The sequence below is a fragment of the Sesamum indicum genome, linkage group LG10 (genome assembly GCF_026168435.1).
Source record: "Sesamum indicum cultivar Baizhima isolate 11 linkage group LG10, ASM2616843v1, whole genome shotgun sequence".
Classification (NCBI taxonomy): Eukaryota; Viridiplantae; Streptophyta; class Magnoliopsida; order Lamiales; family Pedaliaceae; genus Sesamum; species Sesamum indicum.
Genome location: NC_142666.1, coordinates 5,978,749 through 6,000,258, shown reverse-complemented (window position 1 = coordinate 6,000,258; position 21,510 = coordinate 5,978,749). Strand labels below are relative to the sequence as shown.

Genomic DNA, 21,510 nt, shown 5'->3' with positions numbered 1-21,510 from the left:
GAAAACGGCGAAATTTGGGCCACGAAATGTGGCCCAACGGGGCAAGCCCAGTTGTCCACGTCGTGGAGCTCGCGGCGAGCTTCGCGTGCATAGGCTGCTCGCGGCGTAGCTCCACCAGTGCGCAAAGTTACGCCCCCCGGAAGATTCGACGTCCCACCTGTCGCTCCGCTGCCAGAGCATAAAAGGTTAAAGCGCGCATATCTCAGCGGGTGCGATCATACCAGCACTAATGCACCGGATCCCATCAGAACTCCGAAGTTAAGCGTGCTTGGGCGAGAGTAGTACTAGGATGGGTGACCCCCTGGGAAGTCCTCGTGTTGCACCCCTTTTTGCGAACTGCTCCTCCCACCCGTCCAGCTTCCCGCTTTTTCTCGACCGTTCCGCGCACCCCAACCCCTGTATATCTCCCCATGAGACCCCACGGCCGACTCATCACGAATGCGGCCAACGATCGAAAACGCGCCGGAATCCACCGAAAACGGCGAAATTTGGGCCACGAAATGTGGCCCAACGGGGCAAGCCCAGTTGTCCACGTCGTGGAGCTCGCGGCGAGCTTCGCGTGCATAGGCTGCTCGCGGCGTAGCTCCACCAGTGCGCAAAGTTACGCCCCCCGGAAGATTCGACGTCCCACCTGTCGCTCCGCTGCCAGAGCATAAAAGGTTAAAGCGCGCATATCTCAGCGGGTGCGATCATACCAGCACTAATGCACCGGATCCCATCAGAACTCCGAATTTAAGCGTGCTTGGGCGAGAGTAGTACTAGGATGGGTGACCCCCTGGGAAGTCCTCGTGTTGCACCCCTTTTTGCGAACTGCTCCTCCCACCCGTCCAGCTTCCTGCTTTTTCTCGACCGTTCCGCGCACCCCAACCCCTGTATATCTCCCCATGAGACCACACGGCCGACTCATCACGAATGCGGCCAACGATCGAAAACGCGCCGGAATCCACCGAAAACGGCGAAATTTGGGCCACGAAATGTGGCCCAACGGGGCAAGCCCAGTTGTCCACGTCGTGGAGCTCGCGGCGAGCTTCGCGTGCATAGGCTGCTCGCGGCGTAGCTCCACCAGTGCGCAAAGTTACGCCCCCCGGAAGATTCGACGTCCCACCTGTCGCTCCGCTGCCAGAGCATAAAAGGTTAAAGCGCGCATATCTCAGCGGGTGCGATCATACCAGCACTAATGCACCGGATCCCATCAGAACTCCGAAGTTAAGCGTGCTTGGGCGAGAGTAGTACTAGGATGGGTGACCCCCTGGGAAGTCCTCGTGTTGCACCCCTTTTTGCGAACTGCTCCTCCCACCCGTCCAGCTTCCCGCTTTTTCTCGACCGTTCCGCGCACCCCAACCCCTGTATATCTCCCCATGAGACCCCACGGCCGACTCATCACGAATGCGGCCAACGATCGAAAACGCGCCGGAATCCACCGAAAACGGTGAAATTTGGGCCACGAAATGTGGCCCAACGGGGCAAGCCCAGTTGTCCACGTCGTGGAGCTCGCGGCGAGCTTCGCGTGCATAGGCTGCTCGCGGCGTAGCTCCACCAGTGCGCAAAGTTACGCCCCCCGGAAGATTCGACGTCCCACCTGTCGCTCCGCTGCCAGAGCATAAAAGGTTAAAGCGCGCATATCTCAGCGGGTGCGATCATACCAGCACTAATGCACCGGATCCCATCAGAACTCCGAAGTTAAGCGTGCTTGGGCGAGAGTAGTACTAGGATGGGTGACCCCCTGGGAAGTCCTCGTGTTGCACCCCTTTTTGCGAACTGCTCCTCCCACCCGTCCAGCTTCCCGCTTTTTCTCGACCGTTCCGCGCACCCCAACCCCTGTATATCTCCCCATGAGACCCCACGGCCGACTCATCACGAATGCGGCCAACGATCGAAAACGCGCCGGAATCCACCGAAAACGGCGAAATTTGGGCCACGAAATGTGGCCCAACGGGGCAAGCCCAGTTGTCCACGTCGTGGAGCTCGCGGCGAGCTTCGCGTGCATAGGCTGCTCGCGGCGTAGCTCCACCAGTGCGCAAAGTTACGCCCCCCGGAAGATTCGACGTCCCACCTGTCGCTCCGCTGCCAGAGCATAAAAGGTTAAAGCGCGCATATCTCAGCGGGTGCGATCATACCAGCACTAATGCACCGGATCCCATCAGAACTTCGAAGTTAAGCGTGCTTGGGCGAGAGTAGTACTAGGATGGGTGACCCCCTGGGAAGTCCTCGTGTTGCACCCCTTTTTGCGAACTGCTCCTCCCACCCGTCCAGCTTCCCGCTTTTTCTCGACCGTTCCGCGCACCCCAACCCCTGTATATCTCCCCATGAGACCCCACGGCCGACTCATCACGAATGCGGCCAACGATCGAAAACGCGCCGGAATCCACCGAAAACGGTGAAATTTGGGCCACGAAATGTGGCCCAACGGGGCAAGCCCAGTTGTCCACGTCGTGGAGCTCGCGGCGAGCTTCGCGTGCATAGGCTGCTCGCGGCGTAGCTCCACCAGTGCGCAAAGTTACGCCCCCCGGAAGATTCGACGTCCCACCTGTCGCTCCGCTGCCAGAGCATAAAAGGTTAAAGCGCGCATATCTCAGCGGATGCGATCATACCAGCACTAATGCACCGGATCCCATCATAACTCCGAAGTTAAGCGTGCTTGGGCGAGAGTAGTACTAGGATGGGTGACCCCCTGGGAAGTCCTCGTGTTGCACCCCTTTTTGCGAACTGCTCCTCCCACCCGTCCAGCTTCCCGCTTTTTCTCGACCGTTCCGCGCACCCCAACCCCTGTATATCTCCCCATGAGACCACACGGCTGACTCATCACGAATGCGGCCAACGATCGAAAACGCGCCGGAATCCACCGAAAACGGAGAAATTTGGGCCACGAAATGTGGCCCAACGGGGCAAGCCCAGTTGTCCACGTCGTGGAGCTCGCGGCGAGCTTCGCGTGCATAGGCTGCTCGCGGCGTAGCTCCACCAGTGCGCAAAGTTACGCCCCCCGGAAGATTCGACGTCCCACCTGTCGCTCCGCTGCCAGAGCATAAAAGGTTAAAGCGCGCATATCTCAGCGGGTGCGATCATACCAGCACTAATGCACCGGATCCCATCAGAACTCCGAAGTTAAGCGTGCTTGGGCGAGAGTAGTACTAGGATGGGTGACCCCCTGGGAAGTCCTCGTGTTGCACCCCTTTTTGCGAACTGCTCCTCCCACCCGTCCAGCTTCCCGCTTTTTCTCGACCGTTCCGCGCACCCCAACCCCTGTATATCTCCCCATGAGACCCCACGGCCGACTCATCACGAATGCGGCCAACGATCGAAAACGCGCCGGAATCCACCGAAAACGGCGAAATTTGGGCCACGAAATGTGGCCCAACGGGGCAAGCCCAGTTGTCCACGTCGTGGAGCTCGCGGCGAGCTTCGCGTGCATAGGCTGCTCGCGGCGTAGCTCCACCAGTGCGCAAAGTTACGCCCCCCGGAAGATTCGACGTCCCACCTGTCGCTCCGCTGCCAGAGCATAAAAGGTTAAAGCGCGCATATCTCAGCGGATGCGATCATACCAGCACTAATGCACCGGATCCCATCATAACTCCGAAGTTAAGCGTGCTTGGGCGAGAGTAGTACTAGGATGGGTGACCCCCTGGGAAGTCCTCGTGTTGCACCCCTTTTTGCGAACTGCTCCTCCCACCCGTCCAGCTTCCCGCTTTTTCTCGACCGTTCCGCGCACCCCAACCCCTGTATATCTCCCCATGAGACCACACGGCTGACTCATCACGAATGCGGCCAACGATCGAAAACGCGCCGGAATCCACCGAAAACGGAGAAATTTGGGCCACGAAATGTGGCCCAACGGGGCAAGCCCAGTTGTCCACGTCGTGGAGCTCGCGGCGAGCTTCGCGTGCATAGGCTGCTCGCGGCGTAGCTCCACCAGTGCGCAAAGTTACGCCCCCCGGAAGATTCGACGTCCCACCTGTCGCTCCGCTGCCAGAGCATAAAAGGTTAAAGCGCGCATATCTCAGCGGGTGCGATCATACCAGCACTAATGCACCGGATCCCATCAGAACTCCGAAGTTAAGCGTGCTTGGGCGAGAGTAGTACTAGGATGGGTGACCCCCTGGGAAGTCCTCGTGTTGCACCCCTTTTTGCGAACTGCTCCTCCCACCCGTCCAGCTTCCCGCTTTTTCTCGACCGTTCCGCGCACCCCAACCCCTGTATATCTCCCCATGAGACCCCACGGCCGACTCATCACGAATGCGGCCAACGATCGAAAACGCGCCGGAATCCACCGAAAACGGCGAAATTTGGGCCACGAAATGTGGCCCAACGGGGCAAGCCCAGTTGTCCACGTCGTGGAGCTCGCGGCGAGCTTCGCGTGCATAGGCTGCTCGCGGCGTAGCTCCACCAGTGCGCAAAGTTACGCCCCCCGGAAGATTCGACGTCCCACCTGTCGCTCCGCTGCCAGAGCATAAAAGGTTAAAGCGCGCATATCTCAGCGGGTGCGATCATACCAGCACTAATGCACCGGATCCCATCAGAACTCCGAAGTTAAGCGTGCTTGGGCGAGAGTAGTACTAGGATGGGTGACCCCCTGGGAAGTCCTCGTGTTGCACCCCTTTTTGCGAACTGCTCCTCCCACCCGTCCAGCTTCCCGCTTTTTCTCGACCGTTCCGCGCACCCCAACCCCTGTATATCTCCCCATGAGACCCCACGGCCGACTCATCACGAATGCGGCCAACGATCGAAAACGCGCCGGAATCCACCGAAAACGGTGAAATTTGGGCCACGAAATGTGGCCCAACGGGGCAAGCCCAGTTGTCCACGTCGTGGAGCTCGCGGCGAGCTTCGCGTGCATAGGCTGCTCGCGGCGTAGCTCCACCAGTGCGCAAAGTTACGCCCCCCGGAAGATTCGACGTCCCACCTGTCGCTCCGCTGCCAGAGCATAAAAGGTTAAAGCGCGCATATCTCAGCGGGTGCGATCATACCAGCACTAATGCACCGGATCCCATCAGAACTCCGAAGTTAAGCGTGCTTGGGCGAGAGTAGTACTAGGATGGGTGACCCCCTGGGAAGTCCTCGTGTTGCACCCCTTTTTGCGAACTGCTCCTCCCACCCGTCCAGCTTCCCGCTTTTTCTCGACCGTTCCGCGCACCCCAACCCCTGTATATCTCCCCATGAGACCCCACGGCCGACTCATCACGAATGCGGCCAACGATCGAAAACGCGCCGGAATCCACCGAAAACGGCGAAATTTGGGCCACGAAATGTGGCCCAACGGGGCAAGCCCAGTTGTCCACGTCGTGGAGCTCGCGGCGAGCTTCGCGTGCATAGGCTGCTCGCGGCGTAGCTCCACCAGTGCGCAAAGTTACGCCCCCCGGAAGATTCGACGTCCCACCTGTCGCTCCGCTGCCAGAGCATAAAAGGTTAAAGCGCGCATATCTCAGCGGGTGCGATCATACCAGCACTAATGCACCGGATCCCATCAGAACTTCGAAGTTAAGCGTGCTTGGGCGAGAGTAGTACTAGGATGGGTGACCCCCTGGGAAGTCCTCGTGTTGCACCCCTTTTTGCGAACTGCTCCTCCCACCCGTCCAGCTTCCCGCTTTTTCTCGACCGTTCCGCGCACCCCAACCCCTGTATATCTCCCCATGAGACCCCACGGCCGACTCATCACGAATGCGGCCAACGATCGAAAACGCGCCGGAATCCACCGAAAACGGTGAAATTTGGGCCACGAAATGTGGCCCAACGGGGCAAGCCCAGTTGTCCACGTCGTGGAGCTCGCGGCGAGCTTCGCGTGCATAGGCTGCTCGCGGCGTAGCTCCACCAGTGCGCAAAGTTACGCCCCCCGGAAGATTCGACGTCCCACCTGTCGCTCCGCTGCCAGAGCATAAAAGGTTAAAGCGCGCATATCTCAGCGGGTGCGATCATACCAGCACTAATGCACCGGATCCCATCAGAACTCCGAAGTTAAGCGTGCTTGGGCGAGAGTAGTACTAGGATGGGTGACCCCCTGGGAAGTCCTCGTGTTGCACCCCTTTTTGCGAACTGCTCCTCCCACCCGTCCAGCTTCCCGCTTTTTCTCGACCGTTCCGCGCACCCCAACCCCTGTATATCTCCCCATGAGACCCCACGGCCGACTCATCACGAATGCGGCCAACGATCGAAAACGCGCCGGAATCCACCGAAAACGGCGAAATTTGGGCCACGAAATGTGGCCCAACGGGGCAAGCCCAGTTGTCCACGTCGTGGAGCTCGCGGCGAGCTTCGCGTGCATAGGCTGCTCGCGGCGTAGCTCCACCAGTGCGCAAAGTTACGCCCCCCGGAAGATTCGACGTCCCACCTGTCGCTCCGCTGCCAGAGCATAAAAGGTTAAAGCGCGCATATCTCAGCGGGTGCGATCATACCAGCACTAATGCACCGGATCCCATCAGAACTTCGAAGTTAAGCGTGCTTGGGCGAGAGTAGTACTAGGATGGGTGACCCCCTGGGAAGTCCTCGTGTTGCACCCCTTTTTGCGAACTGCTCCTCCCACCCGTCCAGCTTCCCGCTTTTTCTCGACCGTTCCGCGCACCCCAACCCCTGTATATCTCCCCATGAGACCCCACGGCCGACTCATCACGAATGCGGCCAACGATCGAAAACGCGCCGGAATCCACCGAAAACGGTGAAATTTGGGCCACGAAATGTGGCCCAACGGGGCAAGCCCAGTTGTCCACGTCGTGGAGCTCGCGGCGAGCTTCGCGTGCATAGGCTGCTCGCGGCGTAGCTCCACCAGTGCGCAAAGTTACGCCCCCCGGAAGATTCGACGTCCCACCTGTCGCTCCGCTGCCAGAGCATAAAAGGTTAAAGCGCGCATATCTCAGCGGATGCGATCATACCAGCACTAATGCACCGGATCCCATCATAACTCCGAAGTTAAGCGTGCTTGGGCGAGAGTAGTACTAGGATGGGTGACCCCCTGGGAAGTCCTCGTGTTGCACCCCTTTTTGCGAACTGCTCCTCCCACCCGTCCAGCTTCCCGCTTTTTCTCGACCGTTCCGCGCACCCCAACCCCTGTATATCTCCCCATGAGACCACACGGCTGACTCATCACGAATGCGGCCAACGATCGAAAACGCGCCGGAATCCACCGAAAACGGAGAAATTTGGGCCACGAAATGTGGCCCAACGGGGCAAGCCCAGTTGTCCACGTCGTGGAGCTCGCGGCGAGCTTCGCGTGCATAGGCTGCTCGCGGCGTAGCTCCACCAGTGCGCAAAGTTACGCCCCCCGGAAGATTCGACGTCCCACCTGTCGCTCCGCTGCCAGAGCATAAAAGGTTAAAGCGCGCATATCTCAGCGGGTGCGATCATACCAGCACTAATGCACCGGATCCCATCAGAACTCCGAAGTTAAGCGTGCTTGGGCGAGAGTAGTACTAGGATGGGTGACCCCCTGGGAAGTCCTCGTGTTGCACCCCTTTTTGCGAACTGCTCCTCCCACCCGTCCAGCTTCCCGCTTTTTCTCGACCGTTCCGCGCACCCCAACCCCTGTATATCTCCCCATGAGACCCCACGGCCGACTCATCACGAATGCGGCCAACGATCGAAAACGCGCCGGAATCCACCGAAAACGGCGAAATTTGGGCCACGAAATGTGGCCCAACGGGGCAAGCCCAGTTGTCCACGTCGTGGAGCTCGCGGCGAGCTTCGCGTGCATAGGCTGCTCGCGGCGTAGCTCCACCAGTGCGCAAAGTTACGCCCCCCGGAAGATTCGACGTCCCACCTGTCGCTCCGCTGCCAGAGCATAAAAGGTTAAAGCGCGCATATCTCAGCGGGTGCGATCATACCAGCACTAATGCACCGGATCCCATCAGAACTCCGAAGTTAAGCGTGCTTGGGCGAGAGTAGTACTAGGATGGGTGACCCCCTGGGAAGTCCTCGTGTTGCACCCCTTTTTGCGAACTGCTCCTCCCACCCGTCCAGCTTCCCGCTTTTTCTCGACCGTTCCGCGCACCCCAACCCCTGTATATCTCCCCATGAGACCCCACGGCCGACTCATCACGAATGCGGCCAACGATCGAAAACGCGCCGGAATCCACCGAAAACGGCGAAATTTGGGCCACGAAATGTGGCCCAACGGGGCAAGCCCAGTTGTCCACGTCGTGGAGCTCGCGGCGAGCTTCGCGTGCATAGGCTGCTCGCGGCGTAGCTCCACCAGTGCGCAAAGTTACGCCCCCCGGAAGATTCGACGTCCCACCTGTCGCTCCGCTGCCAGAGCATAAAAGGTTAAAGCGCGCATATCTCAGCGGGTGCGATCATACCAGCACTAATGCACCGGATCCCATCAGAACTCCGAAGTTAAGCGTGCTTGGGCGAGAGTAGTACTAGGATGGGTGACCCCCTGGGAAGTCCTCGTGTTGCACCCCTTTTTGCGAACTGCTCCTCCCACCCGTCCAGCTTCCCGCTTTTTCTCGACCGTTCCGCGCACCCCAACCCCTGTATATCTCCCCATGAGACCCCACGGCCGACTCATCACGAATGCGGCCAACGATCGAAAACGCGCCGGAATCCACCGAAAACGGCGAAATTTGGGCCACGAAATGTGGCCCAACGGGGCAAGCCCAGTTGTCCACGTCGTGGAGCTCGCGGCGAGCTTCGCGTGCATAGGCTGCTCGCGGCGTAGCTCCACCAGTGCGCAAAGTTACGCCCCCCGGAAGATTCGACGTCCCACCTGTCGCTCCGCTGCCAGAGCATAAAAGGTTAAAGCGCGCATATCTCAGCGGGTGCGATCATACCAGCACTAATGCACCGGATCCCATCAGAACTCCGAAGTTAAGCGTGCTTGGGCGAGAGTAGTACTAGGATGGGTGACCCCCTGGGAAGTCCTCGTGTTGCACCCCTTTTTGCGAACTGCTCCTCCCACCCGTCCAGCTTCCCGCTTTTTCTCGACCGTTCCGCGCACCCCAACCCCTGTATATCTCCCCATGAGACCCCACGGCCGACTCATCACGAATGCGGCCAACGATCGAAAACGCGCCGGAATCCACCGAAAACGGTGAAATTTGGGCCACGAAATGTGGCCCAACGGGGCAAGCCCAGTTGTCCACGTCGTGGAGCTCGCGGCGAGCTTCGCGTGCATAGGCTGCTCGCGGCGTAGCTCCACCAGTGCGCAAAGTTACGCCCCCCGGAAGATTCGACGTCCCACCTGTCGCTCCGCTGCCAGAGCATAAAAGGTTAAAGCGCGCATATCTCAGCGGATGCGATCATACCAGCACTAATGCACCGGATCCCATCATAACTCCGAAGTTAAGCGTGCTTGGGCGAGAGTAGTACTAGGATGGGTGACCCCCTGGGAAGTCCTCGTGTTGCACCCCTTTTTGCGAACTGCTCCTCCCACCCGTCCAGCTTCCCGCTTTTTCTCGACCGTTCCGCGCACCCCAACCCCTGTATATCTCCCCATGAGACCACACGGCTGACTCATCACGAATGCGGCCAACGATCGAAAACGCGCCGGAATCCACCGAAAACGGAGAAATTTGGGCCACGAAATGTGGCCCAACGGGGCAAGCCCAGTTGTCCACGTCGTGGAGCTCGCGGCGAGCTTCGCGTGCATAGGCTGCTCGCGGCGTAGCTCCACCAGTGCGCAAAGTTACGCCCCCCGGAAGATTCGACGTCCCACCTGTCGCTCCGCTGCCAGAGCATAAAAGGTTAAAGCGCGCATATCTCAGCGGGTGCGATCATACCAGCACTAATGCACCGGATCCCATCAGAACTCCGAAGTTAAGCGTGCTTGGGCGAGAGTAGTACTAGGATGGGTGACCCCCTGGGAAGTCCTCGTGTTGCACCCCTTTTTGCGAACTGCTCCTCCCACCCGTCCAGCTTCCCGCTTTTTCTCGACCGTTCCGCGCACCCCAACCCCTGTATATCTCCCCATGAGACCCCACGGCCGACTCATCACGAATGCGGCCAACGATCGAAAACGCGCCGGAATCCACCGAAAACGGCGAAATTTGGGCCACGAAATGTGGCCCAACGGGGCAAGCCCAGTTGTCCACGTCGTGGAGCTCGCGGCGAGCTTCGCGTGCATAGGCTGCTCGCGGCGTAGCTCCACCAGTGCGCAAAGTTACGCCCCCCGGAAGATTCGACGTCCCACCTGTCGCTCCGCTGCCAGAGCATAAAAGGTTAAAGCGCGCATATCTCAGCGGGTGCGATCATACCAGCACTAATGCACCGGATCCCATCAGAACTCCGAAGTTAAGCGTGCTTGGGCGAGAGTAGTACTAGGATGGGTGACCCCCTGGGAAGTCCTCGTGTTGCACCCCTTTTTGCGAACTGCTCCTCCCACCCGTCCAGCTTCCCGCTTTTTCTCGACCGTTCCGCGCACCCCAACCCCTGTATATCTCCCCATGAGACCCCACGGCCGACTCATCACGAATGCGGCCAACGATCGAAAACGCGCCGGAATCCACCGAAAACGGTGAAATTTGGGCCACGAAATGTGGCCCAACGGGGCAAGCCCAGTTGTCCACGTCGTGGAGCTCGCGGCGAGCTTCGCGTGCATAGGCTGCTCGCGGCGTAGCTCCACCAGTGCGCAAAGTTACGCCCCCCGGAAGATTCGACGTCCCACCTGTCGCTCCGCTGCCAGAGCATAAAAGGTTAAAGCGCGCATATCTCAGCGGGTGCGATCATACCAGCACTAATGCACCGGATCCCATCAGAACTCCGAAGTTAAGCGTGCTTGGGCGAGAGTAGTACTAGGATGGGTGACCCCCTGGGAAGTCCTCGTGTTGCACCCCTTTTTGCGAACTGCTCCTCCCACCCGTCCAGCTTCCAGCTTTTTCTCGACCGTTCCGCGCACCCCAACCCCTGTATATCTCCCCATGAGACCACACGGCCGACTCATCACGAATGCGGCCAACGATCGAAAACGCGCCGGAATCCACCGAAAACGGAGAAATTTGGGCCACGAAATGTGGCCCAACGGGGCAAGCCCAGTTGTCCACGTCGTGGAGCTCGCGGCGAGCTTCGCGTGCATAGGCTGCTCGCGGCGTAGCTCCACCAGTGCGCAAAGTTACGCCCCCCGGAAGATTCGACGTCCCACCTGTCGCTCCGCTGCCAGAGCATAAAAGGTTAAAGCGCGCATATCTCAGCGGGTGCGATCATACCAGCACTAATGCACCGGATCCCATCAGAACTCCGAAGTTAAGCGTGCTTGGGCGAGAGTAGTACTAGGATGGGTGACCCCCTGGGAAGTCCTCGTGTTGCACCCCTTTTTGCGAACTGCTCCTCCCACCCGTCCAGCTTCCCGCTTTTTCTCGACCGTTCCGCGCACCCCAACCCCTGTATATCTCCCCATGAGACCCCACGGCCGACTCATCACGAATGCGGCCAACGATCGAAAACGCGCCGGAATCCACCGAAAACGGAGAAATTTGGGCCACGAAATGTGGCCCAACGGGGCAAGCCCAGTTGTCCACGTCGTGGAGCTCGCGGCGAGCTTCGCGTGCATAGGCTGCTCGCGGCGTAGCTCCACCAGTGCGCAAAGTTACGCCCCCCGGAAGATTCGACGTCCCACCTGTCGCTCCGCTGCCAGAGCATAAAAGGTTAAAGCGCGCATATCTCAGCGGGTGCGATCATACCAGCACTAATGCACCGGATCCCATCAGAACTCCGAAGTTAAGCGTGCTTGGGCGAGAGTAGTACTAGGATGGGTGACCCCCTGGGAAGTCCTCGTGTTGCACCCCTTTTTGCGAACTGCTCCTCCCACCCATCCAGCTTCCCGCTTTTTCTCGACCGTTCCGCGCACCCCAACCCCTGTATATCTCCCCATGAGACCCCACGGCCGACTCATCACGAATGCGGCCAACGATCGAAAACGCGCCGGAATCCACCGAAAACGGTGAAATTTGGGCCACGAAATGTGGCCCAACGGGGCGAGCCCAGTTGTCCACGTCGTGGAGCTCGCGGCGAGCTTCGCGTGCATAGGCTGCTCGCGGCGTAGCTCCACCAGTGCGCAAAGTTACGCCCCCCGGAAGATTCGACGTCCCACCTGTCGCTCCGCTGCCAGAGCATAAAAGGTTAAAGCGCGCATATCTCAGCGGGTGCGATCATACCAGCACTAATGCACCGGATCCCATCAGAACTCCGAAGTTAAGCGTGCTTGGGCGAGAGTAGTACTAGGATGGGTGACCCCCTGGGAAGTCCTCGTGTTGCACCCCTTTTTGCGAACTGCTCCTCCCACCCGTCCAGCTTCCCGCTTTTTCTCGACCGTTCCGCGCACCCCAACCCCTGTATATCTCCCCATGAGACCCCACGGCCGACTCATCACGAATGCGGCCAACGATCGAAAACGCGCAGGAATCCACCGAAAACGGTGAAATTTGGGCCACGAAATGTGGCCCAACGGGGCAAGCCCAGTTGTCCACGTCGTGGAGCTCGCGGCGAGCTTCGCGTGCATAGGCTGCTCGCGGCATAGCTCCACCAGTGCGCAAAGTTACGCCCCCCGGAAGATTCGACGTCCCACCTGTCGCTCCGCTGCCAGAGCATAAAAGGTTAAAGCGCGCATATCTCAGCGGGTGCGATCATACCAGCACTAATGCACCGGATCCCATCAGAACTCCGAAGTTAAGCGTGCTTGGGCGAGAGTAGTACTAGGATGGGTGACCCCCTGGGAAGTCCTCGTGTTGCACCCCTTTTTGCGAACTGCTCCTCCCACCCGTCCAGCTTCCCGCTTTTTCTCGACCGTTCCGCGCACCCCAACCCCTGTATATCTCCCCATGAGACCCCACGGCCGACTCATCACGAATGCGGCCAACGATCGAAAACGCGCCGGAATCCACCGAAAACGGCGAAATTTGGGCCACGAAATGTGGCCCAACGGGGCAAGCCCAGTTGTCCACGTCGTGGAGCTCGCGGCGAGCTTCGCGTGCATAGGCTGCTCGCGGCGTAGCTCCACCAGTGCGCAAAGTTACGCCCCCCGGAAGATTCGACGTCCCACCTGTCGCTCCGCTGCCAGAGCATAAAAGGTTAAAGCGCGCATATCTCAGCGGGTGCGATCATACCAGCACTAATGCACCGGATCCCATCAGAACTTCGAAGTTAAGCGTGCTTGGGCGAGAGTAGTACTAGGATGGGTGACCCCCTGGGAAGTCCTCGTGTTGCACCCCTTTTTGCGAACTGCTCCTCCCACCCGTCCAGCTTCCCGCTTTTTCTCGACCGTTCCGCGCACCCCAACCCCTGTATATCTCCCCATGAGACCCCACGGCCGACTCATCACGAATGCGGCCAACGATCGAAAACGCGCCGGAATCCACCGAAAACGGTGAAATTTGGGCCACGAAATGTGGCCCAACGGGGCAAGCCCAGTTGTCCACGTCGTGGAGCTCGCGGCGAGCTTCGCGTGCATAGGCTGCTCGCGGCGTAGCTCCACCAGTGCGCAAAGTTACGCCCCCCGGAAGATTCGACGTCCCACCTGTCGCTCCGCTGCCAGAGCATAAAAGGTTAAAGCGCGCATATCTCAGCGGGTGCGATCATACCAGCACTAATGCACCGGATCCCATCAGAACTCCGAAGTTAAGCGTGCTTGGGCGAGAGTAGTACTAGGATGGGTGACCCCCTGGGAAGTCCTCGTGTTGCACCCCTTTTTGCGAACTGCTCCTCCCACCCGTCCAGCTTCCAGCTTTTTCTCGACCGTTCCGCGCACCCCAACCCCTGTATATCTCCCCATGAGACCACACGGCCGACTCATCACGAATGCGGCCAACGATCGAAAACGCGCCGGAATCCACCGAAAACGGAGAAATTTGGGCCACGAAATGTGGCCCAACGGGGCAAGCCCAGTTGTCCACGTCGTGGAGCTCGCGGCGAGCTTCGCGTGCATAGGCTGCTCGCGGCGTAGCTCCACCAGTGCGCAAAGTTACGCCCCCCGGAAGATTCGACGTCCCACCTGTCGCTCCGCTGCCAGAGCATAAAAGGTTAAAGCGCGCATATCTCAGCGGGTGCGATCATACCAGCACTAATGCACCGGATCCCATCAGAACTCCGAAGTTAAGCGTGCTTGGGCGAGAGTAGTACTAGGATGGGTGACCCCCTGGGAAGTCCTCGTGTTGCACCCCTTTTTGCGAACTGCTCCTCCCACCCGTCCAGCTTCCCGCTTTTTCTCGACCGTTCCGCGCACCCCAACCCCTGTATATCTCCCCATGAGACCCCACGGCCGACTCATCACGAATGCGGCCAACGATCGAAAACGCGCCGGAATCCACCGAAAACGGTGAAATTTGGGCCACGAAATGTGGCCCAACGGGGCGAGCCCAGTTGTCCACGTCGTGGAGCTCGCGGCGAGCTTCGCGTGCATAGGCTGCTCGCGGCGTAGCTCCACCAGTGCGCAAAGTTACGCCCCCCGGAAGATTCGACGTCCCACCTGTCGCTCCGCTGCCAGAGCATAAAAGGTTAAAGCGCGCATATCTCAGCGGGTGCGATCATACCAGCACTAATGCACCGGATCCCATCAGAACTCCGAAGTTAAGCGTGCTTGGGCGAGAGTAGTACTAGGATGGGTGACCCCCTGGGAAGTCCTCGTGTTGCACCCCTTTTTGCGAACTGCTCCTCCCACCCGTCCAGCTTCCTGCTTTTTCTCGACCGTTCCGCGCACCCCAACCCCTGTATATCTCCCGATGAGACCACACGGCCGACTCATCACGAATGCGGCCAACGATCGAAAACGCGCCGGAATCCACCGAAAACGGCGAAATTTGGGCCACGAAATGTGGCCCAACGGGGCGAGCCCTGTTGTCCACGTCGTGGAGCTCGCGGCGAGCTTCGCGTGCATAGGCTGCTCGCGGCGTAGCTCCACCAGTGCGCAAAGTTACGCCCCCCGGAAGATTCGACGTCCCACCTGTCGCTCCGCTGCCAGAGCATAAAAGGTTAAAGCGCGCATATCTCAGCGGGTGCGATCATACCAGCACTAATGCACCGGATCCCATCAGAACTCCAAAGTTAAGCGTGCTTGGGCGAGAGTAGTACTAGGATGGGTGACCCCCTGGGAAGTCATCGTGTTGCACCCCTTTTTGCGAACTGCTCCTCCCACCCGTCCAGCTTCCCGCTTTTTCTCGACCGTTCCGCGCACCCCAACCCCTGTATATCTCCCCATGAGACCCCACGGCCGACTCATCACGAATGCGGCCAACGATCGAAAACGCGCCGGAATCCACCGAAAACGGCGAAATTTGGGCCACGAAATGTGGCCCAACGGGGCGAGCCCTGTTGTCCACGTCGTGGAGCTCGCGGCGAGCTTCGCGTGCATAGGCTGCTCGCGGCGTAGCTCCACCAGTGCGCAAAGTTACGCCCCCCGGAAGATTCGACGTCCCACCTGTCGCTCCGCTGCCAGAGCATAAAAGGTTAAAGCGCACATATCTCAGCGGGTGCGATCATACCAGCACTAATGCATCGGATCCCATCAGAACTCCGAAGTTAAGCGTGCTTGGGCGAGAGTAGTACTAGGATGGGTGACCCCCTGGGAAGTCCTCGTGTTGCACCCCTTTTTGCGAACTGCTCCTCCCACCCGTCCAGCTTCCTGCTTTTTCTCGACCGTTCCGCGCACCCCAACCCCTGTATATCTCCCCATGAGACCCCACGGCCGACTCATCACGAATGCGGCCAACGATCGAAAACGCGCCGGAATCCACCGAAAACGGCGAAATTTGGGCCACGAAATGTGGCCCAACGGGGCGAGCCCTGTTGTCCACGTCGTGGAGCTCGCGGCGAGCTTCGCGTGCATAGGCTGCTCGCGGCATAGCTCCACCAGTGCGCAAAGTTACGCCCCCCGGAAGATTCGACGTCCCACCTGTCGCTCCGCTGCCAGAGCATAAAAGGTTAAAGCGCGCATATCTCAGCGGGTGCGATCATACCAGCACTAATGCACCGGATCCCATCAGAACTCCGAAGTTAAGCGTGCTTGGGCGAGAGTAGTACTAGGATGGGTGACCCCCTGGGAAGTCCTCGTGTTGCACCCCTTTTTGCGAACTGCTCCTCCCACCCGTCCAGCTTCCCGCTTTTTCTCGACCGTTCCGCGCACCCCAACCCCTGTATATCTCCCCATGAGACCCCACGGCCGACTCATCACGAATGCGGCCAACGATCGAAAACGCGCCGGAATCCACCGAAAACGGCGAAATTTGGGCCACGAAATGTGGCCCAACGGGGCAAGCCCAGTTGTCCACGTCGTGGAGCTCGCGGCGAGCTTCGCGTGCATAGGCTGCTCGCGGCGTAGCTCCACCAGTGCGCAAAGTTACGCCCCCCGGAAGATTCGACGTCCCACCTGTCGCTCCGCTGCCAGAGCATAAAAGGTTAAAGCGCGCATATCTCAGCGGGTGCGATCATACCAGCACTAATGCACCGGATCCCATCAGAACTTCGAAGTTAAGCGTGCTTGGGCGAGAGTAGTACTAGGATGGGTGACCCCCTGGGAAGTCCTCGTGTTGCACCCCTTTTTGCGAACTGCTCCTCCCACCCGTCCAGCTTCCCGCTTTTTCTCGACCGTTCCGCGCACCCCAACCCCTGTATATCTCCCCATGAGACCCCACGGCCGACTCATCACGAATGCGGCCAACGATCGAAAACGCGCCGGAATCCACCGAAAACGGTGAAATTTGGGCCACGAAATGTGGCCCAACGGGGCAAGCCCAGTTGTCCACGTCGTGGAGCTCGCGGCGAGCTTCGCGTGCATAGGCTGCTCGCGGCGTAGCTCCACCAGTGCGCAAAGTTACGCCCCCCGGAAGATTCGACGTCCCACCTGTCGCTCCGCTGCCAGAGCATAAAAGGTTAAAGCGCGCATATCTCAGCGGGTGCGATCATACCAGCACTAATGCACCGGATCCCATCAGAACTCCGAAGTTAAGCGTGCTTGGGCGAGAGTAGTACTAGGATGGGTGACCCCCTGGGAAGTCCTCGTGTTGCACCCCTTTTTGCGAACTGCTCCTCCCACCCGTCCAGCTTCCAGCTTTTTCTCGACCGTTCCGCGCACCCCAACCCCTGTATATCTCCCCATGAGACCACACGGCCGACTCATCACGAATGCGGCCAACGATCGAAAACGCGCCGGAATCCACCGAAAACGGAGAAATTTGGGCCACGAAATGTGGCCCAACGGGGCAAGCCCAGTTGTCCACGTCGTGGAGCTCGCGGCGAGCTTCGCGTGCATAGGCTGCTCGCGGCGTAGCTCCACCAGTGCGCAAAGTTACGCCCCCCGGAAGATTCGACGTCCCACCTGTCGCTCCGCTGCCAGAGCATAAAAGGTTAAAGCGCGCATATCTCAGCGGGTGCGATCATACCAGCACTAATGCACCGGATCCCATCAGAACTCCGAAGTTAAGCGTGCTTGGGCGAGAGTAGTACTAGGATGGGTGACCCCCTGGGAAGTCCTCGTGTTGCACCCCTTTTTGCGAACTGCTCCTCCCACCCGTCCAGCTTCCCGCTTTTTCTCGACCGTTCCGCGCACCCCAACCCCTGTATATCTCCCCATGAGACCCCACGGCCGACTCATCACGAATGCGGCCAACGATCGAAAACGCGCCGGAATCCACCGAAAACGGTGAAATTTGGGCCACGAAATGTGGCCCAACGGGGCGAGCCCAGTTGTCCACGTCGTGGAGCTCGCGGCGAGCTTCGCGTGCATAGGCTGCTCGCGGCGTAGCTCCACCAGTGCGCAAAGTTACGCCCCCCGGAAGATTCGACGTCCCACCTGTCGCTCCGCTGCCAGAGCATAAAAGGTTAAAGCGCGCATATCTCAGCGGGTGCGATCATACCAGCACTAATGCACCGGATCCCATCAGAACTCCGAAGTTAAGCGTGCTTGGGCGAGAGTAGTACTAGGATGGGTGACCCCCTGGGAAGTCCTCGTGTTGCACCCCTTTTTGCGAACTGCTCCTCCCACCCGTCCAGCTTCCTGCTTTTTCTCGACCGTTCCGCGCACCCCAACCCCTGTATATCTCCCGATGAGACCACACGGCCGACTCATCACGAATGCGGCCAACGATCGAAAACGCGCCGGAATCCACCGAAAACGGCGAAATTTGGGCCACGAAATGTGGCCCAACGGGGCGAGCCCTGTTGTCCACGTCGTGGAGCTCGCGGCGAGCTTCGCGTGCATAGGCTGCTCGCGGCGTAGCTCCACCAGTGCGCAAAGTTACGCCCCCCGGAAGATTCGACGTCCCACCTGTCGCTCCGCTGCCAGAGCATAAAAGGTTAAAGCGCGCATATCTCAGCGGGTGCGATCATACCAGCACTAATGCACCGGATCCCATCAGAACTCCGAAGTTAAGCGTGCTTGGGCGAGAGTAGTACTAGGATGGGTGACCCCCTGGGAAGTCCTCGTGTTGCACCCCTTTTTGCGAACTGCTCCTCCCACCCGTCCAGCTTCCCGCTTTTTCTCGACCGTTCCGCGCACCCCAACCCCTGTATATCTCCCCATGAGACCCCACGGCCGACTCATCACGAATGCGGCCAACGATCGAAAACGCGCCGGAATCCACCGAAAACGGTGAAATTTGGGCCACGAAATGTGGCCCAACGGGGCGAGCCCAGTTGTCCACGTCGTGGAGCTCGCGGCGAGCTTCGCGTGCATAGGCTGCTCGCGGCGTAGCTCCACCAGTGCGCAAAGTTACGCCCCCCGGAAGATTCGACGTCCCACCTGTCGCTCCGCTGCCAGAGCATAAAAGGTTAAAGCGCGCATATCTCAGCGGGTGCGATCATACCAGCACTAATGCACCGGATCCCATCAGAACTCCGAAGTTAAGCGTGCTTGGGCGAGAGTAGTACTAGGATGGGTGACCCCCTGGGAAGTCCTCGTGTTGCACCCCTTTTTGCGAACTGCTCCTCCCACCCGTCCAGCTTCCTGCTTTTTCTCGACCGTTCCGCGCACCCCAACCCCTGTATATCTCCCGATGAGACCACACGGCCGACTCATCACGAATGCGGCCAACGATCGAAAACGCGCCGGAATCCACCGAAAACGGCGAAATTTGGGCCACGAAATGTGGCCCAACGGGGCGAGCCCTGTTGTCCACGTCGTGGAGCTCGCGGCGAGCTTCGCGTGCATAGGCTGCTCGCGGCGTAGCTCCACCAGTGCGCAAAGTTACGCCCCCCGGAAGATTCGACGTCCCACCTGTCGCTCCGCTGCCAGAGCATAAAAGGTTAAAGCGCGCATATCTCAGCGGGTGCGATCATACCAGCACTAATGCACCGGATCCCATCAGAACTCCAAAGTTAAGCGTGCTTGGGCGAGAGTAGTACTAGGATGGGTGACCCCCTGGGAAGTCATCGTGTTGCACCCCTTTTTGCGAACTGCTCCTCCCACCCGTCCAGCTTCCCGCTTTTTCTCGACCGTTCCGCGCACCCCAACCCCTGTATATCTCCCCATGAGACCCCACGGCCGACTCATCACGAATGCGGCCAACGATCGAAAACGCGCCGGAATCCACCGAAAACGGCGAAATTTGGGCCACGAAATGTGGCCCAACGGGGCGAGCCCTGTTGTCCACGTCGTGGAGCTCGCGGCGAGCTTCGCGTGCATAGGCTGCTCGCGGCGTAGCTCCACCAGTGCGCAAAGTTACGCCCCCCGGAAGATTCGACGTCCCACCTGTCGCTCCGCTGCCAGAGCATAAAAGGTTAAAGCGCACATATCTCAGCGGGTGCGATCATACCAGCACTAATGCATCGGATCCCATCAGAACTCCGAAGTTAAGCGTGCTTGGGCGAGAGTAGTACTAGGATGGGTGACCCCCTGGGAAGTCCTCGTGTTGCACCCCTTTTTGCGAACTGCTCCTCCCACCCGTCCAGCTTCCTGCTTTTTCTCGACCGTTCCGCGCACCCCAACCCCTGTATATCTCCCCATGAGACCCCACGGCCGACTCATCACGAATGCGGCCAACGATCGAAAACGCGCCGGAATCCACCGAAAACGGCGAAATTTGGGCCACGAAATGTGGCCCAACGGGGCGAGCCCTGTTGTCCACGTCGTGGAGCTCGCGGCGAGCTTCGCGTGCATAGGCTGCTCGCGGCGTAGCTCCACCAGTGCGCAAAGTTACGCCCCCCGGAAGATTCGACGTCCCACCTGTCGCTCCGCTGCCAGAGCATAAAAGGTTAAAGCGCGCATATCTCAGCAGGTGCGATCATACCAGCACTAATGCATCGGATCCCATCAGAACTCCGAAGTTAAGCGTGCTTGGGCGAGAGTAGTACTAGGATGGGTGACCCCCTGGGAAGTCCTCGTGTTGCACCCCTTTTTGCGAACTGCTCCTCCCACCCGTCCAGCTTCCCGCTTTTTCTCGACCGTTCCGCGCTCCCCAACCCCTGTATATCTCCCCATGAGACCCCACGGCCGACTCATCACGAATGCGGCCAACGATCGAAAACGCGCCGGAATCCACCGAAAACGGCGAAATTTGGGCCACGAAATGTGGCCCAACGGGGCAAGCCCAGTTGTCCACGTCGTGGAGCTCGCGGCGAGCTTCGCGTGCATAGGCTGCTCGCGGCGTAGCTCCACCAGTGCGCAAAGTTACGCCCCCCGGAAGATTCGACGTCCCACCTGTCGCTCCGCTGCCAGAGCATAAAAGGTTAAAGCGCGCATATCTCAGCAGGTTCGATCATACCAGCACTAATGCACCGGATCCCATCAGAACTCTAAAGTTAAGCGTGCTTGGGCGAGAGTAGTACTAGGATGGGTGACCCCCTGGGAAGTCCTCGTGTTGCACCCCTTTTTGCGAACTGCTCCTCCCACCCGTCCAGCTTCCTGCTTTTTCTCGACCGTTCCGCGCACCCCAACCCCTGTATATCTCCCCATGAGACCCCACGGCCGACTCATCACGAATGCGGCCAACGATCGAAAACGCGCCGGAATCCACCGAAAACGGCGAAATTTGGGCCACGAAATGTGGCCCAACGGGGCAAGCCCTGTTGTCCACGTCGTGGAGCTCGCGGCGAGCTTCGCGTGCATAGGCTGCTCGCGGCGTAGCTCCACCAGTGCGCAAAGTTACGCCCCCCGGAAGATTCGACGTCCCACCTGTCGCTCCGCTGCCAGAGCATAAAAGGTTAAAGCGCGCATATCTCAGCGGGTGCGATCATACCAGCACTAATGCACCGGATCCCATCAGAACTCCGAAGTTAAGCGTGCTTGGGCGAGAGTAGTACTAGGATGGGTGACCCCCTGGGAAGTCCTCGTGTTGCACCCCTTTTTGCGAACTGCTCCTCCCACCCGTCCAGCTTCCTGCTTTTTCTCGACCGTTCCGCGCACCCCAACCCCTGTATATCTCCCCATGAGACCCCACGGCCGACTCATCACGAATGCGGCCAACGATCGAAAACGCGCCGGAATCCACCGAAAACGGCAAAATTTGGGCCACGAAATGTGGCCCAACGGGGCGAGCCCTGTTGTCCACGTCGTGGAGCTCGCGGCGAGCTTCGCGTGCATAGGCTGCTCGCGGCGTAGCTCCACCAGTGCGCAAAGTTACGCCCCCCGGAAGATTCGACGTCCCACCTGTCGCTCCGCTGCCAGAGCAT

The 21,510-nt window shown here is 59.4% G+C and overlaps 44 non-coding genes and 1 pseudogene across 44 annotated transcripts; all 45 read left to right on the top strand.

The window, feature by feature from the left end:
* The first annotated feature begins 207 nt into the window (after nucleotides 1-207).
* LOC148785307 (5S ribosomal RNA) lies at nucleotides 208-326 on the top strand. The gene has a single exon (XR_016068260.1). It is a non-coding gene; the product is annotated as a 5S ribosomal RNA (ribosomal RNA).
* Nucleotides 327-681: 355 nt separating this feature from the next.
* On the top strand, nucleotides 682-800 carry LOC148785306 (5S ribosomal RNA). Its single transcript, XR_016062051.1, has one exon. It is a non-coding gene; the product is annotated as a 5S ribosomal RNA (ribosomal RNA).
* Nucleotides 801-1,155: 355 nt separating this feature from the next.
* LOC148785305 (5S ribosomal RNA) lies at nucleotides 1,156-1,274 on the top strand. The gene has a single exon (XR_016068249.1). It is a non-coding gene; the product is annotated as a 5S ribosomal RNA (ribosomal RNA).
* A 355-nt stretch (nucleotides 1,275-1,629) lies between these two features.
* Nucleotides 1,630-1,748, top strand: LOC148785304 (5S ribosomal RNA). The gene has a single exon (XR_016068237.1). It is a non-coding gene; the product is annotated as a 5S ribosomal RNA (ribosomal RNA).
* Nucleotides 1,749-2,103: 355 nt separating this feature from the next.
* On the top strand, nucleotides 2,104-2,222 carry LOC148785303 (5S ribosomal RNA). The gene has a single exon (XR_016061818.1). It is a non-coding gene; the product is annotated as a 5S ribosomal RNA (ribosomal RNA).
* A 355-nt stretch (nucleotides 2,223-2,577) lies between these two features.
* LOC148785302 (5S ribosomal RNA) lies at nucleotides 2,578-2,696 on the top strand. Its single transcript, XR_016062243.1, has one exon. It is a non-coding gene; the product is annotated as a 5S ribosomal RNA (ribosomal RNA).
* Nucleotides 2,697-3,051: 355 nt separating this feature from the next.
* Nucleotides 3,052-3,170, top strand: LOC148785301 (5S ribosomal RNA). Its single transcript, XR_016068226.1, has one exon. It is a non-coding gene; the product is annotated as a 5S ribosomal RNA (ribosomal RNA).
* A 355-nt stretch (nucleotides 3,171-3,525) lies between these two features.
* LOC148785300 (5S ribosomal RNA) lies at nucleotides 3,526-3,644 on the top strand. Its single transcript, XR_016062242.1, has one exon. It is a non-coding gene; the product is annotated as a 5S ribosomal RNA (ribosomal RNA).
* A 355-nt stretch (nucleotides 3,645-3,999) lies between these two features.
* LOC148785299 (5S ribosomal RNA) lies at nucleotides 4,000-4,118 on the top strand. Its single transcript, XR_016068215.1, has one exon. It is a non-coding gene; the product is annotated as a 5S ribosomal RNA (ribosomal RNA).
* A 355-nt stretch (nucleotides 4,119-4,473) lies between these two features.
* On the top strand, nucleotides 4,474-4,592 carry LOC148785298 (5S ribosomal RNA). Its single transcript, XR_016068204.1, has one exon. It is a non-coding gene; the product is annotated as a 5S ribosomal RNA (ribosomal RNA).
* Nucleotides 4,593-4,947: 355 nt separating this feature from the next.
* Nucleotides 4,948-5,066, top strand: LOC148785297 (5S ribosomal RNA). The gene has a single exon (XR_016068192.1). It is a non-coding gene; the product is annotated as a 5S ribosomal RNA (ribosomal RNA).
* Nucleotides 5,067-5,421: 355 nt separating this feature from the next.
* LOC148785296 (5S ribosomal RNA) lies at nucleotides 5,422-5,540 on the top strand. Its single transcript, XR_016061817.1, has one exon. It is a non-coding gene; the product is annotated as a 5S ribosomal RNA (ribosomal RNA).
* Nucleotides 5,541-5,895: 355 nt separating this feature from the next.
* LOC148785295 (5S ribosomal RNA) lies at nucleotides 5,896-6,014 on the top strand. The gene has a single exon (XR_016068181.1). It is a non-coding gene; the product is annotated as a 5S ribosomal RNA (ribosomal RNA).
* A 355-nt stretch (nucleotides 6,015-6,369) lies between these two features.
* Nucleotides 6,370-6,488, top strand: LOC148785294 (5S ribosomal RNA). Its single transcript, XR_016061816.1, has one exon. It is a non-coding gene; the product is annotated as a 5S ribosomal RNA (ribosomal RNA).
* A 355-nt stretch (nucleotides 6,489-6,843) lies between these two features.
* On the top strand, nucleotides 6,844-6,962 carry LOC148785293 (5S ribosomal RNA). Its single transcript, XR_016062241.1, has one exon. It is a non-coding gene; the product is annotated as a 5S ribosomal RNA (ribosomal RNA).
* A 355-nt stretch (nucleotides 6,963-7,317) lies between these two features.
* LOC148785292 (5S ribosomal RNA) lies at nucleotides 7,318-7,436 on the top strand. Its single transcript, XR_016068170.1, has one exon. It is a non-coding gene; the product is annotated as a 5S ribosomal RNA (ribosomal RNA).
* Nucleotides 7,437-7,791: 355 nt separating this feature from the next.
* LOC148785291 (5S ribosomal RNA) lies at nucleotides 7,792-7,910 on the top strand. Its single transcript, XR_016068159.1, has one exon. It is a non-coding gene; the product is annotated as a 5S ribosomal RNA (ribosomal RNA).
* A 355-nt stretch (nucleotides 7,911-8,265) lies between these two features.
* Nucleotides 8,266-8,384, top strand: LOC148785290 (5S ribosomal RNA). The gene has a single exon (XR_016068148.1). It is a non-coding gene; the product is annotated as a 5S ribosomal RNA (ribosomal RNA).
* A 355-nt stretch (nucleotides 8,385-8,739) lies between these two features.
* On the top strand, nucleotides 8,740-8,858 carry LOC148785289 (5S ribosomal RNA). The gene has a single exon (XR_016068137.1). It is a non-coding gene; the product is annotated as a 5S ribosomal RNA (ribosomal RNA).
* A 355-nt stretch (nucleotides 8,859-9,213) lies between these two features.
* Nucleotides 9,214-9,332, top strand: LOC148785288 (5S ribosomal RNA). The gene has a single exon (XR_016062240.1). It is a non-coding gene; the product is annotated as a 5S ribosomal RNA (ribosomal RNA).
* Nucleotides 9,333-9,687: 355 nt separating this feature from the next.
* Nucleotides 9,688-9,806, top strand: LOC148785287 (5S ribosomal RNA). Its single transcript, XR_016068126.1, has one exon. It is a non-coding gene; the product is annotated as a 5S ribosomal RNA (ribosomal RNA).
* Nucleotides 9,807-10,161: 355 nt separating this feature from the next.
* Nucleotides 10,162-10,280, top strand: LOC148785286 (5S ribosomal RNA). Its single transcript, XR_016068115.1, has one exon. It is a non-coding gene; the product is annotated as a 5S ribosomal RNA (ribosomal RNA).
* A 355-nt stretch (nucleotides 10,281-10,635) lies between these two features.
* On the top strand, nucleotides 10,636-10,754 carry LOC148785285 (5S ribosomal RNA). Its single transcript, XR_016068104.1, has one exon. It is a non-coding gene; the product is annotated as a 5S ribosomal RNA (ribosomal RNA).
* Nucleotides 10,755-11,109: 355 nt separating this feature from the next.
* LOC148785284 (5S ribosomal RNA) lies at nucleotides 11,110-11,228 on the top strand. Its single transcript, XR_016068093.1, has one exon. It is a non-coding gene; the product is annotated as a 5S ribosomal RNA (ribosomal RNA).
* Nucleotides 11,229-11,583: 355 nt separating this feature from the next.
* LOC148785283 (5S ribosomal RNA) lies at nucleotides 11,584-11,702 on the top strand. The gene has a single exon (XR_016068081.1). It is a non-coding gene; the product is annotated as a 5S ribosomal RNA (ribosomal RNA).
* A 355-nt stretch (nucleotides 11,703-12,057) lies between these two features.
* Nucleotides 12,058-12,176, top strand: LOC148785282 (5S ribosomal RNA). Its single transcript, XR_016068070.1, has one exon. It is a non-coding gene; the product is annotated as a 5S ribosomal RNA (ribosomal RNA).
* Nucleotides 12,177-12,531: 355 nt separating this feature from the next.
* LOC148785281 (5S ribosomal RNA) lies at nucleotides 12,532-12,650 on the top strand. The gene has a single exon (XR_016068059.1). It is a non-coding gene; the product is annotated as a 5S ribosomal RNA (ribosomal RNA).
* A 355-nt stretch (nucleotides 12,651-13,005) lies between these two features.
* On the top strand, nucleotides 13,006-13,124 carry LOC148785280 (5S ribosomal RNA). The gene has a single exon (XR_016061815.1). It is a non-coding gene; the product is annotated as a 5S ribosomal RNA (ribosomal RNA).
* A 355-nt stretch (nucleotides 13,125-13,479) lies between these two features.
* LOC148785279 (5S ribosomal RNA) lies at nucleotides 13,480-13,598 on the top strand. Its single transcript, XR_016068048.1, has one exon. It is a non-coding gene; the product is annotated as a 5S ribosomal RNA (ribosomal RNA).
* Nucleotides 13,599-13,953: 355 nt separating this feature from the next.
* On the top strand, nucleotides 13,954-14,072 carry LOC148785278 (5S ribosomal RNA). Its single transcript, XR_016068037.1, has one exon. It is a non-coding gene; the product is annotated as a 5S ribosomal RNA (ribosomal RNA).
* A 355-nt stretch (nucleotides 14,073-14,427) lies between these two features.
* Nucleotides 14,428-14,546, top strand: LOC148785277 (5S ribosomal RNA). Its single transcript, XR_016062683.1, has one exon. It is a non-coding gene; the product is annotated as a 5S ribosomal RNA (ribosomal RNA).
* A 355-nt stretch (nucleotides 14,547-14,901) lies between these two features.
* On the top strand, nucleotides 14,902-15,020 carry LOC148785276 (5S ribosomal RNA). Its single transcript, XR_016062192.1, has one exon. It is a non-coding gene; the product is annotated as a 5S ribosomal RNA (ribosomal RNA).
* Nucleotides 15,021-15,375: 355 nt separating this feature from the next.
* LOC148785275 (5S ribosomal RNA) lies at nucleotides 15,376-15,494 on the top strand. The gene has a single exon (XR_016061842.1). It is a non-coding gene; the product is annotated as a 5S ribosomal RNA (ribosomal RNA).
* Nucleotides 15,495-15,849: 355 nt separating this feature from the next.
* LOC148785274 (5S ribosomal RNA) lies at nucleotides 15,850-15,968 on the top strand. The gene has a single exon (XR_016062671.1). It is a non-coding gene; the product is annotated as a 5S ribosomal RNA (ribosomal RNA).
* Nucleotides 15,969-16,323: 355 nt separating this feature from the next.
* On the top strand, nucleotides 16,324-16,442 carry LOC148785273 (5S ribosomal RNA). The gene has a single exon (XR_016061814.1). It is a non-coding gene; the product is annotated as a 5S ribosomal RNA (ribosomal RNA).
* Nucleotides 16,443-16,797: 355 nt separating this feature from the next.
* LOC148785272 (5S ribosomal RNA) lies at nucleotides 16,798-16,916 on the top strand. The gene has a single exon (XR_016062660.1). It is a non-coding gene; the product is annotated as a 5S ribosomal RNA (ribosomal RNA).
* A 355-nt stretch (nucleotides 16,917-17,271) lies between these two features.
* On the top strand, nucleotides 17,272-17,390 carry LOC148785271 (5S ribosomal RNA). Its single transcript, XR_016062648.1, has one exon. It is a non-coding gene; the product is annotated as a 5S ribosomal RNA (ribosomal RNA).
* A 355-nt stretch (nucleotides 17,391-17,745) lies between these two features.
* Nucleotides 17,746-17,864, top strand: LOC148785270 (5S ribosomal RNA). The gene has a single exon (XR_016062636.1). It is a non-coding gene; the product is annotated as a 5S ribosomal RNA (ribosomal RNA).
* A 355-nt stretch (nucleotides 17,865-18,219) lies between these two features.
* LOC148785269 (5S ribosomal RNA) lies at nucleotides 18,220-18,338 on the top strand. Its single transcript, XR_016062623.1, has one exon. It is a non-coding gene; the product is annotated as a 5S ribosomal RNA (ribosomal RNA).
* A 355-nt stretch (nucleotides 18,339-18,693) lies between these two features.
* Nucleotides 18,694-18,812, top strand: LOC148785268 (5S ribosomal RNA). Its single transcript, XR_016062610.1, has one exon. It is a non-coding gene; the product is annotated as a 5S ribosomal RNA (ribosomal RNA).
* Nucleotides 18,813-19,167: 355 nt separating this feature from the next.
* On the top strand, nucleotides 19,168-19,286 carry LOC148785267 (5S ribosomal RNA). The gene has a single exon (XR_016062191.1). It is a non-coding gene; the product is annotated as a 5S ribosomal RNA (ribosomal RNA).
* Nucleotides 19,287-19,641: 355 nt separating this feature from the next.
* Nucleotides 19,642-19,760, top strand: LOC148785266 (5S ribosomal RNA). Its single transcript, XR_016061841.1, has one exon. It is a non-coding gene; the product is annotated as a 5S ribosomal RNA (ribosomal RNA).
* A 355-nt stretch (nucleotides 19,761-20,115) lies between these two features.
* On the top strand, nucleotides 20,116-20,234 carry LOC148785265 (5S ribosomal RNA). Its single transcript, XR_016062159.1, has one exon. It is a non-coding gene; the product is annotated as a 5S ribosomal RNA (ribosomal RNA).
* A 355-nt stretch (nucleotides 20,235-20,589) lies between these two features.
* LOC148785264 (5S ribosomal RNA) lies at nucleotides 20,590-20,708 on the top strand (annotated as a pseudogene).
* Nucleotides 20,709-21,063: 355 nt separating this feature from the next.
* Nucleotides 21,064-21,182, top strand: LOC148785263 (5S ribosomal RNA). Its single transcript, XR_016062599.1, has one exon. It is a non-coding gene; the product is annotated as a 5S ribosomal RNA (ribosomal RNA).
* The last annotated feature ends 328 nt before the right edge of the window (nucleotides 21,183-21,510 follow it).